Raw genomic sequence first — 12,008 nt, 5'->3', positions numbered from 1 at the left:
ACTCATAGCTGTTAAGAATAATTATTTTGAGATAATAAACATAATCACCATTTTCTTCCCTAATGTTTATTTCTTATATTATTTATGTAGTTACGGTGCACTAGTATCCATGAATGGCTATGTACTTTTTATTCACTAAAATTATCTCATATTATGAGGCTTTTTTCTTTCTGCTTAATTTAAGAAGCACTGAACATATTAGCTCTGCACAGAGCACTCAGCTAGGTCCTGAAACAGAAGATGAAGGCAAGATCAAAACAAACTGCAATGTCTTGAGTTTAACACAGTAAAAGGTTATTTCCTTTCATTTCAGAGTCTAATGCAGGTCCTGGCAGTGTTTTTTTGGAAACAAGGCCCCGTGCTTGTCCAGGGTATTTCCGCTTTAAGACTTTGCTGTCTTCTACATAAGGCTTCCCAGGTCCCCATGGAGGGAAAGAAAGCTAGAGGATGGCATAGATGGATTTCATATGCAGGCCTAGCAGTGACTTCATCACTTCTGTGGACATCCCATTTCACTAGAAACTAACATTTCCAGCACCCACTCCTAACTATGTCTTTCAACCTCTTTCCTCTAGTGCAACACCCTCACTAGGTGAGTGATCTGCCTTCTAAAGTATAGCAGTCAACCAAGAGTTTTCCCAGTGCATCACACGCATAGCCATCATCCCTGCCTCTTACATCAGTTTCATTGCCTGCATCGCTCAGTTCCTCTGTCCGTGGCACATACTTTACCAGTAGGCGTTAGCTACAGCAGCACCCACTTCAAGGTACCTATTTCTGTACTATTAAGTATAGCTATACTATGATTCAGTAACACATAAACCTTAGGATTAGACAGAAGAGAAGAGAAAGGTTAAAGCTAGAGATGTCTGCAGGATCCTGGTCACAGGGAAGAGAATATGATATGAGGTAGGAATCTGAATCTGGCAGGGGCATGCAGGCATGAAACAAGGAGACAGAGGCAAAGTAGCCATTTAGGAGATGACTGCTGTAACCTGAGAAAGGATATCAAGGGTCTAAACCAAGGTTGTATGGGGAAAACAGGAAAAGGAGGCATCTGCAAGATATTCTGAAGGAAGAACATCTGGTTTAGTAGGAAAGCAGTTAATCAAAGTCAAAAGCGCAGGTTCTGGCTCCAATTACTCAGTTTACTAACTGTTTAATTTCCTTTATTCTTTGTTGCCTCACTGTGAAGATTGAGATGATCAAATCTGGCCTATAGATTTCTAAAGTTTATTTTGACAACCACATGATATTAAGTAAATGAAAATATTTTGCAAACTCTACAGTGTAATGCAACTGTTAGTGAAATCATTCAATAATAAAAAAAAAGAAATAATTCAAATAGCTCCAAAGCTCTGTGCCTACGTAATTGAGAATGTTGCATTCCTAACAGAAATGGTGGCCGGAAATGATAGGGGGGGGGGGGCGCCCAATGATGCATTGGCTTTATCCACAATAAATTAGAGTTTTCATCCATATCTTCAGGTGAGTATATTCAGCAACAATATGTCTTGGTTGATTTCCCTAAGATGGTGCATTGTATGCAAGTGATTTGTTAAGAAGGGTCTAGTAAGGCAGTGGGGGAAGCCATTCAGGAAAAGGGAAGAAACCAAGCTAGGCTGAGACTTCAGGCTGGGACTTGTGGAGGGGAACCTCATCCTGGCCCCTCAAAAACTCAGCAATTTAAGTCATGCCTCAAAGTCCATCCCTCCTGAAGCAAGGGATGCAAGGCTTTCATTCTTAGGTGTTGACTAAGTGCCTGGAAACTCCGATTTCCAGGCACTTTTTGTGTTTTGTCTGAGCTGGTAGATCAACTTTTGGAGCCATTGGTAGAAATCCATTTATAGAAGAGCTGCAGGTGTGGACAGTCAGAACCAAGAAAATGGAAGCAGGAGTCAGCAAAAAGGAACTAATGGGATCTCAGGGAAACTTCAAAAGGGTAGTTTTTTTATTTTTAGGAGAAAGAGTAAAATGAGAAATTTGTTAGTTTTGTTAGCATCTGATAACCAATTAAAGCTAAAGTTTCTACATGTTAATGGGATTTTTAGGTATCTAGGAGCTTTTAATTATTATCTCTCTTTGCAAAAATTTTCAATTTGTAGACGGATATTATTCCCTCCCCCTGGTTTCTTCTCTTATCCTCAGCGTTCTGCAATATAAGAACTGTGACTTAGGCAGTTATCTTTAATGCTCTACCAAACCTTTGGAAAGACCCTCCACCATCTTCTCAGCTATTATAGGGTACCCCACTAGCCCATATTTTTTGAACATCCTGGACATCTTGTCTTCTCTACCAGCAATATTCTAATCAAATTCACAGGTGGTTATGTGTGCCTAATAGAGGCTAAGATCTTCTTATCCTCTCATACGCTTCCTCCCTTCCCTTGACCCTTTAGGAATATTATCATTTAATAACAGATTTATTTCTCATGGTGAAATGTTAGATAAAGCCAAAAGACTATCGAGCAGAATTTTATAATTCTTACATTTTTGTTAGTTCACAACTTTACAGAATATCAGGTTTTGAAGATATTCAGCTGATCTTATTCCATGCATCATTTGATATTTTTTGATACATTTGATACTTAATGAACAAATTATTTTTAGGGAAAGTTTTGTTATTCTCACTCGTACCTTACTACCACAGAGAATGAAGTGAAGAGTCTTGTAATTTTTTGAGAATAAATATGAGGCTGCTGAGAAAGAAGATACAGGGCTTGAGCATCAGGAAGTGAGCTGCACTTTGCAAGGGCCCCTGGTTTTCTCATTTATGCACAGACTTCTTAGATGTGTCTTGAAGGCGAATGAATCTTCTTTCACGGGCTGCTCTCTGAGCTCTCAAATGAGGTTAAAATTTTTTTTTCCCCTCTCCCTGGGAAGTGAGGATTTATGTGGCAGAATTTTTACTTAGTAATTAATTTGGACCCCAACAGCGTGGAGATGGTGAGAAAGGACCCTATTAAGGCTTGATATTAAGTTAATAGCAGGTGACAGTGACTTCATCAAAACCCCTGTGCAAAACATCAAGTAGATGGAAATTTCAGTTCTGGTACATTACTCAGCTGAGTATCATCAGACCGGCTTACAAGGGTCATAAAGATTATTTGTACATTAAAGAAGGGCCTGTCCATCAAGCTCAGTATGAAAGATAAGCCAGAAAAATTATCATCTATCTCATCAGATACAAAAATACCAGTGCATTTTTACTAATGAAACACTCGATAAATTATTGGAACATTTTTACTTGCTATTTTACATTATTTCTTTAGTCTCTCTCTCTCTCTCTCTCTCTCTCTCTCTCTCGCTCTCGCTCTCGCTCTCACTCTCCCCATATCAACAATGAGTGAGGGAGAGCTAGAACAGATGTCATTATCACTTCTACCTCTTAACTATCCAGGCAAACCACCCTAGGGAGATGGGGCTGGGAGGGGTAGCTGGATATGGGCATTGTGATTTAGATGAAATCGCTAGCTAAATAGATGGCAAAGGTCAACTGATGAAATGGAAGCTTGGTGAGGCAAGAATAAATATAAAGAAAAATCGCAGCCTCTTTGGAATATTAACCCCTCTGGTTCACTGTTGTGTAAGGTCATTGCTTAGGAATCAGAGATCAAGAAAGAAAGCAATAACAGAAAATATTTGAATACAGTGGTCACCAAAGGATAACATTTCCTACTGCACAAAACAGTACAAAAGGGTGATTCTATTATGTGTTCAGGATAGACAGGCATTGTGAGGTCACAGGAGGACGCCCATTTCATTTTGAATGCTTCAAACAATCATTTAGCAGGGAGGCTGAATTTTCTTATCTCCCTAAGAATCGAGTCTTCCATTTAGCAACTATTCTTATCTTCTGAATAGGAAGTTTGGAAGTTGTGAGCAAGTGGTTTGCAATAGAAATATCTTTGTTTCTTACCTCTGTCCCTTGGTACCTTCTATAAGCCAAAAGGATATTTCTGATTAATATGGTAATTAGAAAGTTATTAAAAACAGTAATCATCTAGAAATTATTTGGTGCCATAAACATCCCATACAGAGAAAATATTCAAACATTTAAAAGTTGAACATTATGATTGCCTTTGTATGCAAGAAGCCGAAGGGGACATAAAGAATTTTTAAGTTCCCAAGGAAGCACTCACATTAAGAATAAGTTGTCTTCTTGATCAGGGTGGAAGTTAGTGCCACACATACAATAGATTCCCCTTGTGGCTAGTAGCAATGAACCAATTTCTATTAATGAAGAGCTCATGTTTATGGCTAATATAGAAGAAAATGTACTGAAGGGGGGAGGGGGGCTCAGTCATTCACTGGAGATAGCTTAATTCAGGTAATTTCCAATTTCCAAACTTGTTTTAATTTGTTATCAAAGTAATCACTCATTCTGGCTGGAGTCGAAAAGAGCTTTTTCTTGTCTGTAGTCTGACAGATTATTCAGATGGAACCCCATTTTTTAAAGCTCACCTGCTCAGCATCTGTGATATGCTCATAAGTTCTAAGAGGTATAGCTTTTAGCATCAGAGACAGACTGAAAAGAACTGAGGCTGCTTTTCTACAGTTTTCTTAGTCAGGGAGTATATTTCATGCCTCTAAATCCTGATGAAAACTCACACACAAAGAGCAGAATATCATGGGGAGAAAAGACAGGAAGATGGACTATACACTGGACTCCATCATCTGTGCCAGCATAATCTTACAAGCGCCCTCATCCACCCTGCCACAGGGAGAGTTTATCTGGCTTTAGCGGCACACATTGGGCTGCTCTCATGGGGATGACCTCTGCTTTTCCAGCACTAGTCCATATTTCCTTCATTTATCCACAGTGTCCAGGAGACTGGCCAGCTAAGTGTGTTTGACTAGCTGCACAGGAGCTTAGTAAATGATGCTGCACAAATACTAAATACTATTTAGAAATTGAGCATTGAGGTCCATATTGGATTATGTAATGTACAATGATCCCACCACCAGAAACTTGGGCATTACTTTGCATTGCTTTAATGGGGATAAAGTAATAAAATAACAGTTCCTACTCAGTGCTCCACTTGCTTCTAAAACTATGGGGCAGAGGGCACACAGGAAGCCTGTGGAATCTTATTTCCTTTGACTATGGAGGAGCTGGGAAGGACTCAGGGACACTTCCACAGGAGGTGAAACTGTAGCCTTGCTTGATTGACTTGCCACATATCCACAGCTGGGTAAGGTCACAGTGAGGATTAGAACCCTGAGTCACAGCAAGAGTTTTCTTTATACATGAAGAAAAATAACAGTTGAGACAGAGATGAGGGGAAAGAGGAGATAAGGGATAGAAGGTTGTCAAGGATGTTGTGGGAATTAAAGAGGAGGGTGGAATGAAGAGAGAGGACGTATTTGTCTCAAAGATCATCCTTCTCAAGCTGGTCATCTCTGTTGACCTGGTGGAAGCTCTAGTTTTTAAAAGCAAAGTAGTGGAGGAGGATGCTTAAAATAGAGAAAGCTGATGGTCACTGAAATCACAACTTTAGGACACGCTTTCTGAATATATACAGAAACACAAATAAATCCAAGCCACAGTTCCCTCATTGTCACCGAGTAGCTTCCAGGAATGATAATGAAGAATTGTCTTCTCTTTATTGCTTTGGCTGATGTTTGAGTCTGTGGTGCCAAGAATCTGGATCTCCCAGAGCCAGACAGTGTGAAAACAATACATTAGCATTAAATAATGGGCTCTCTGGTGCCTGGAATGCACGGAGGAAGGGTTAACCTATCTGGGGCTTTGTACAGCCAGAGCCTCCATCTATAATCTCTTGTTTTTCTAGGCAGGGAGGAGGAGAAAGGAGCCTGGGGGGGAGGAAAACACAGAGTGCCCTAATCTTATGATAAAAATAATATGATTTCAATACCTGCTATCTCTCCCCACCAGGTTTCTGCTCCCTCTGCAGAACACTGGTAATGCCCATAAATGTCGGTTAAAATAAAAATTTCTGTTCCATTAAACATATGAAAAATATGTTACATTGAATACAGTTGGTTTGGGAAATCTGTTTTTATCCCTCCTAACCAATCGTCCATACTAACTGCAGCTGCCACAAGTGGGAGTGGGGTAGGCTGGGGCTGAGGTCCAAGGCAGGGTCGGGCCATGTCCAGTGTGAGCCATGTAGGTCTGCACACCAATATGGTCAATCTGCTCTGAGAATTTAGGTGGGTTTATGTTGTCAAGGAAAATTTAGTCTGCTTTTGTTTTCCTTTTGGGAAGTTTGAACCACAGTGGAGCTCCCTAAGCCAGGGCAGGACTCTCTCAGCACATATTATTGGACATCAAGGTCAGTCTGTGTTGACTTCTAATCCATGTGACAATAGAAATGGCTCTGCCAACTCACTCAGGGTAGTAGGTGATGTAGGAACATTAGTTGATCAACCATTTAAGAAATATTTCTTGTCTGCCCATCATATGTAGTAGCCTTGTGCTGGGGATGCTGATAAGTTACTAAGCATCTTCCCAGGTGACCTCCTTCCTGAGGTAGTTATTATCTCTCCTTCCATTTTTATGGAGAGGAAACTGAGTTCGAAAAGGTACATGGCTAGGGTTATGGCTTTTATAAACAATGCCTCTCCAGTGGAATTCTTCACCTGCCTGCCTCCCTAGACTTGGCCCTTTGGCCATAGAAATTCTACTAACATGTTTTTCCTGTCTCCTAGCTTCAGGCTTGTGTATGAGGCACTTCCTTTCCATGGAACTTCTTCCTATACTAGAGGCCTGGTGCATGAAATTTGTGCATGAGAAGGGTCCCTAGGCCTGGGCCAATCTGTGGGGTGACTGGCAGGGCAATCACGGGGGTGTGGTGGGGGGGCACTGGCACCTGCTTTGGCTGGCCTGGGGCCTGTGGGCTTGGGGCAGCTCCTGCGTTGAGCGTATGCCCCCTGATGGTTGTTCTGCCAGTCAGTCAATTTGCATATTAGGCTTTTATTATATAGGATGAATCCTTTTCCCCTTTCTTTCCCTGTTCTTCACTATTAAAGATTATTTCATCAGAGACAGACACTGAGCAATAAGAAGACAGTGAATTCAGGTTATTGCTGTAAGGAGAACACTTCAGAGCTGAAGATGAGGGTGCTCAGAAGGTAGCTTTGCCTCAGACTTTATGGAAAGGAGAGGGAAATTATGGGGTGGGGTGATTTTACAGTTGGGATGGTTTTTGAAATCAAATCTCAGTCAGTCAGCTGAACAGGGAATGTATCTAGCTAATATCAGGAGGACTGTTTTTAATCTGTAATTAATTCATGAGAGACAAAGAAAGGGAAGTTGGAGAGTCTGTGTATGGCTTCAGCAGGTTCAAGGGAAAGAGGCAATGTCTGTGTTTGGTTTGGTCACAGGTAGACAAGGTAGTCATCTGCAAATGTCCTGGGGAGTTGTGAGAACAAGTGGACTTGTGCGTCTTACCTAAGTTGTAGTGGAATTGTGATTGTTGTCAGTAAGCCATTTCCCAGAACACAGAAAGTGTGTGTGTGTGTGTGTGTGTGTGTGTGTGTGTGTGTGTGTGTGTGTAAAATGGGTAGGTACTGGCTGGTAGGGGTGTTTCTAAGGTGAAGGGAAAGTTTGAGTAGACAGGTCTACATAAAGCTGACTGTTGGCAGAGGGGCTGGTGAAAGGCAGTGCTGAGAGCAAGCCCCACAGTTTCTGTGTGAGCCTCTGCTGTCTGTTCCTGAGTCTGGGCAGAACATGCCCTTGAATGTGTTTTGCGACTTTTCTTGGAACTTGGTCCTAAGTGATCCTGGGCTGTCACTTTCACCCTTCCCCTCCGTGGCTGATTTCTCTGAGGTTTTGATGACACTGCTATCAGAAAGTTTTTCCCAGCAGTTTGGCAAAAGGAATAGGAGGGGTTTGTATTCCATCAGCAGCACACGAATCCCTTCTCTTCTCACTGCTTCTGCCCTACAAATATTTATAGATATCATTATGCCTCCCCTAGCTATCATTTATCCAAGTGGTAACAGCACCAGTCTTTTCCTCGAGCCTCATAAATCAACCCCTCCAGCCCCTGTAATCATCTCTCTGCTCCTCTCTGAACTCTCCAGGGTCTGTGGACATCTTAATAAGGTACCCCAAACTGAAGGCTCTTTACCACCAGCGTACTGACGCAACCTCTTGCCCACTAGGAGGTGGCATATGCTAAAAAGACACTGTGGCCTTGTGGATGCTATTGTGGAGTTCAAGCTCATTCTCACGAGTGGCCACTTCTCCCCACAGAATGTGTACTGTGCAGTTGCTGCCAGGGTGCCCCTTCTTTTGCTACTGCTGCCACCAGGCAAAGATCAGAAGTAGCCAGGCTTTGCTCCCAGCCTTTCCCCTCCCCTTCAGGACTCTCCCTTCCAAATTCACCTTTGCATTATCTAGGCTTTCAGCATGGCCCAACTGGGCCCCAGGCTTTGCTTTCTCCGAGATACCCTATCAAAGCCTATCAGTTGGGCATCAAGTTTGGGAAGATTCATGTTCAAACCTCATGTCTAACACAGTTGCCCAGTGGAGTGACCTCGGGTGAGTTATTCAACTTCTCTGAGCCTCAGTTATCTGTAAAATTGGGATAAGAATTATATCTAACTCACGGACTGTTGTGAGAATTAAAGGAAAAGCACATATTAATTTTACTCAACTAATTGCAATGGCTGTTACTGTCCTTTATCTCTCCTTCTTTTCCTCTTGCTTATTTCCATCTCAGGTGAGGATTTAGACCAGTGATTTATAAGTCAAAGAGGAATAAACTTATTTATTCATTCTTCCTTTCTTTATGCATGTGGAGGTGCTCCGTAGGACTGCAAGAAGAAACCCTGATTGGCTTCATGATTTACTCATTTCATGGCCCTTGCTAAAAATAATCAGAAAGAAGAAAAGAAACCCACAGATATATATGCCCAATGAAGAATTAAGTGGCATTCTTTCTGAAACAGCCATGATAATGTCTAGGAAAACCAAGAAATAGAATTCACATATTCAGATATATGAATTGATACAGATTATATTTATCCAAGTCTAATTAGGAAAACAGAACTTCCACTGGGTTGTTCAATTGTAGGGATTTATTTTGGGCAATTACTCAAAAAGGTCTTGAAAAAATAGCAAAGCCAGATATTAGCAACTGTAGGAAGATGCTATACCCAGGGACTGTAAGGAGCACAGAAAATGGTGTTGCTACTGGAGCCCAGGGCTAGGACTGCCTGGAGGAATTGAAGCTACTCTGAGAGCTACAGCCAAAGAGGAGGGGTGCACTGCTCAAGATGCTTGACATAGGGGATGAGAGAGGATGTCCATGTTTCTCCATTGTTCTACACTCCCGTTTCTCACTGTAGGCTGAACTTAGTCAGAAGCTGATTGGCAAAAAATGTGAATCAGTTCTAGTGATACAAAGCACAGAAGGGGAAGACCAGGGAATGGATCTGAAAGCAAACAAGCTGAATCAATAGCACAGCAAGAATCATTAACTCAATACCTATAATGGCAGGTGAACATGCCCAAGGGGTTTAGGGAATTAGACTTATGACTAAAGGTACCTCTTTATCTCCATCATCTCCACCTCCACCTCCATCTCCATCTCTACCTCGCTGTCTCTCCCTATACTTCTATTTCTACCTCTTTGGCACAAATTAAAGCAAGTATGCTCTTTCCTAAGGAAAACCAAGTTCTGATTATTAGTCAGGGTCCAGTCAGGAGACAGAAACCCTAATAATTATTCTGAACAGAGTATTTTTTCTAGTTTTATTGAGCTATAATTGACATAAAGTTATATACATTTAAGGTATAAAACATTATATATATATATACACATATACATATATATATACATATACACACACACATCAGTTTAGTTAAATATATAGATATATTTATATTTTTTCTCTTGTGATGAGAAATTTGAAACCTGATCTCTTAGCAATTTCATACTATACAATACATTATTAAAGGGTAAATGTAGTGTGAGTAATTGATAACTAGACAAAAGGTGGTAAACTACTAAAAAGAATAAATGAGAGTTCTAGGGGGTTACAGAGGCGCAACTATCACCCCTACTATTGAAAAAAAAGTGAATAAGATTCAGCCCCATTGTCCATTTTGAAAGAAGCAAATGTCCTTTGCAGAATCCCAGCCCCACTGTCACAAATTAGGACAACCAAAGGTGTGTTTGGAGTTAAGGAGCCATAAATCAATAACTGGCACATGTACCAAATCTCATTGATTTTCATTGGCCAAGTTTATGTTTTTCCATTTCATCTTTTAAGCCATGATGCTGTGGTAAAATCCAAGACAAACTCCAGTCCATATATTTGATTAAGGCTGAAACTACAGGCAGCCACAAGTGTGGCTCTGGATATCCTCTATGAGTCTCAAAAGCCTCCACCAGGTATGATTCATTACTCCGAGAGACTGCTAAATATGGAGTCTATCTTGATTGAATCAAGAGGAGGAAATTCCCCTGTCTGTGGGCAGAATGCTAGAGTAGTAACTCAGGAAATTGCTTCCCCCTCCTCTTTGCTTATCTATGTTAGATCCTTGCTTATGATTCAGTTAAGTCCCATCCCTCTACCCTGCTGACATCATCTCTCTCTCAACATGACTCTTTTTTATGGTGTTTTTATTCTATAGCATTCATTTGAAAAAGACTGGTTGTGTGTGTATGTGTGTGTGTGTGTGTGTGTGTGTGTGTGTGTGTGTGTGTGTGTGTAAGCCTTGTCTGAGCAATCTTGACTGCTGGTGCCTTGAGTTCCTTAAAAGGAAGCACCATGGCTGATAATTGCCAAACTCATTGAAACAAGCAACCTGAGCCCTCTGAATTCACCAAGTCTAAGAGAGGCTTATGCCAAGGGTGCAATACTTAAGCCTGAGTCACACCTTGCAAGTGATTTGAATTTTGACATTCAGAAAGGAATTGATGCATGTGTAAGTACATACACATCGGCATAAATGGAACTGTGTGTGTGCTTGTGTGTGTGTGTGTGTGTGTGTGTGCATGTGTGTGTCTTGCTTATGGTGGTGGAATGAGTTTCATTTCTAATGGATGAAAGTAGAATATGTGGTTGGGAATACAGAAATCAGCAAACAAACAGACACAAAGCAGGCAGGAGAGCATGAGACAAAAATCAAGCCTTAGGGAAATATTTTTGTCCCTTCTTCTGGTCTCAGAATCCTGGTCCAGTGCCTTTTCGTATTAAACTCAGAAGTGCACACAGCACCCGTTTTGATTAGCAGTAATCTCCTATCAGAAAAGTATTCTCCTTGTTCCCAGCATCTTGAGAAAATGCTGGTCCTTTTTATATGGTTTGTCCTTGCAGAACAAGTGTGAGAGACGGATCTATCGGGGCATCTCTTCACCATCTTTTCAGAACTGCATTGTTCCCAGCACAATACAGTCCTCTCCCCTGCCTTTTGTCCATTCTGGTTTTTTATTTTGAGAACGGAAACTGCCTGCACTTAGTTGGATAGATTGTCCCTGGCTAATACATCTTAGCATCAGGATCTGCTTCTTTGTACTCACCCAGAATTTTAGTCTATTTTTCTGAGACTGGTCATATTAAAATGTACTTTCTCCAGTGTTACTCATAATCTTTCCTATTTTGGTTTTAGTTCAGGACTATTCTCTGAAAGGCAGATGGTGATGATTGCCCCAGGAACTGTGTTCTAGCACCCAACACTGTTACTTGGGGACACAGTGTGTTTAAAAATGAAATAAAAAAAAAGCAAAGAACCTGGTTTATAGAATCCTACTGTTTCCTATCTCTTCAATCCCAATTGTAAAATTAATTGAAATACCCCATTCCCTGTTTCTTCCTCCCTTTTTATCTCCTTAAATATTTTCACTGTACCTATTATGTGAAATTTGTCCAAGAAATAAAGTAACTACAGGGAGTATTATTTGTACAATTAAATAATTGCAATATTCCAGAAGCTTTTTACAAGAACCCCCCAAGTAGAAATTATCTCCATTATACAGATGAATCTCAGAAAGTAAAATGATTGGCCTATGATCACAACACTTTGAGAA

This window comes from Myotis daubentonii, chromosome 8 (assembly GCF_963259705.1).
Source record: "Myotis daubentonii chromosome 8, mMyoDau2.1, whole genome shotgun sequence".
Classification (NCBI taxonomy): domain Eukaryota; kingdom Metazoa; phylum Chordata; class Mammalia; order Chiroptera; family Vespertilionidae; genus Myotis; species Myotis daubentonii.
This window is presented reverse-complemented; position numbering follows the sequence as displayed.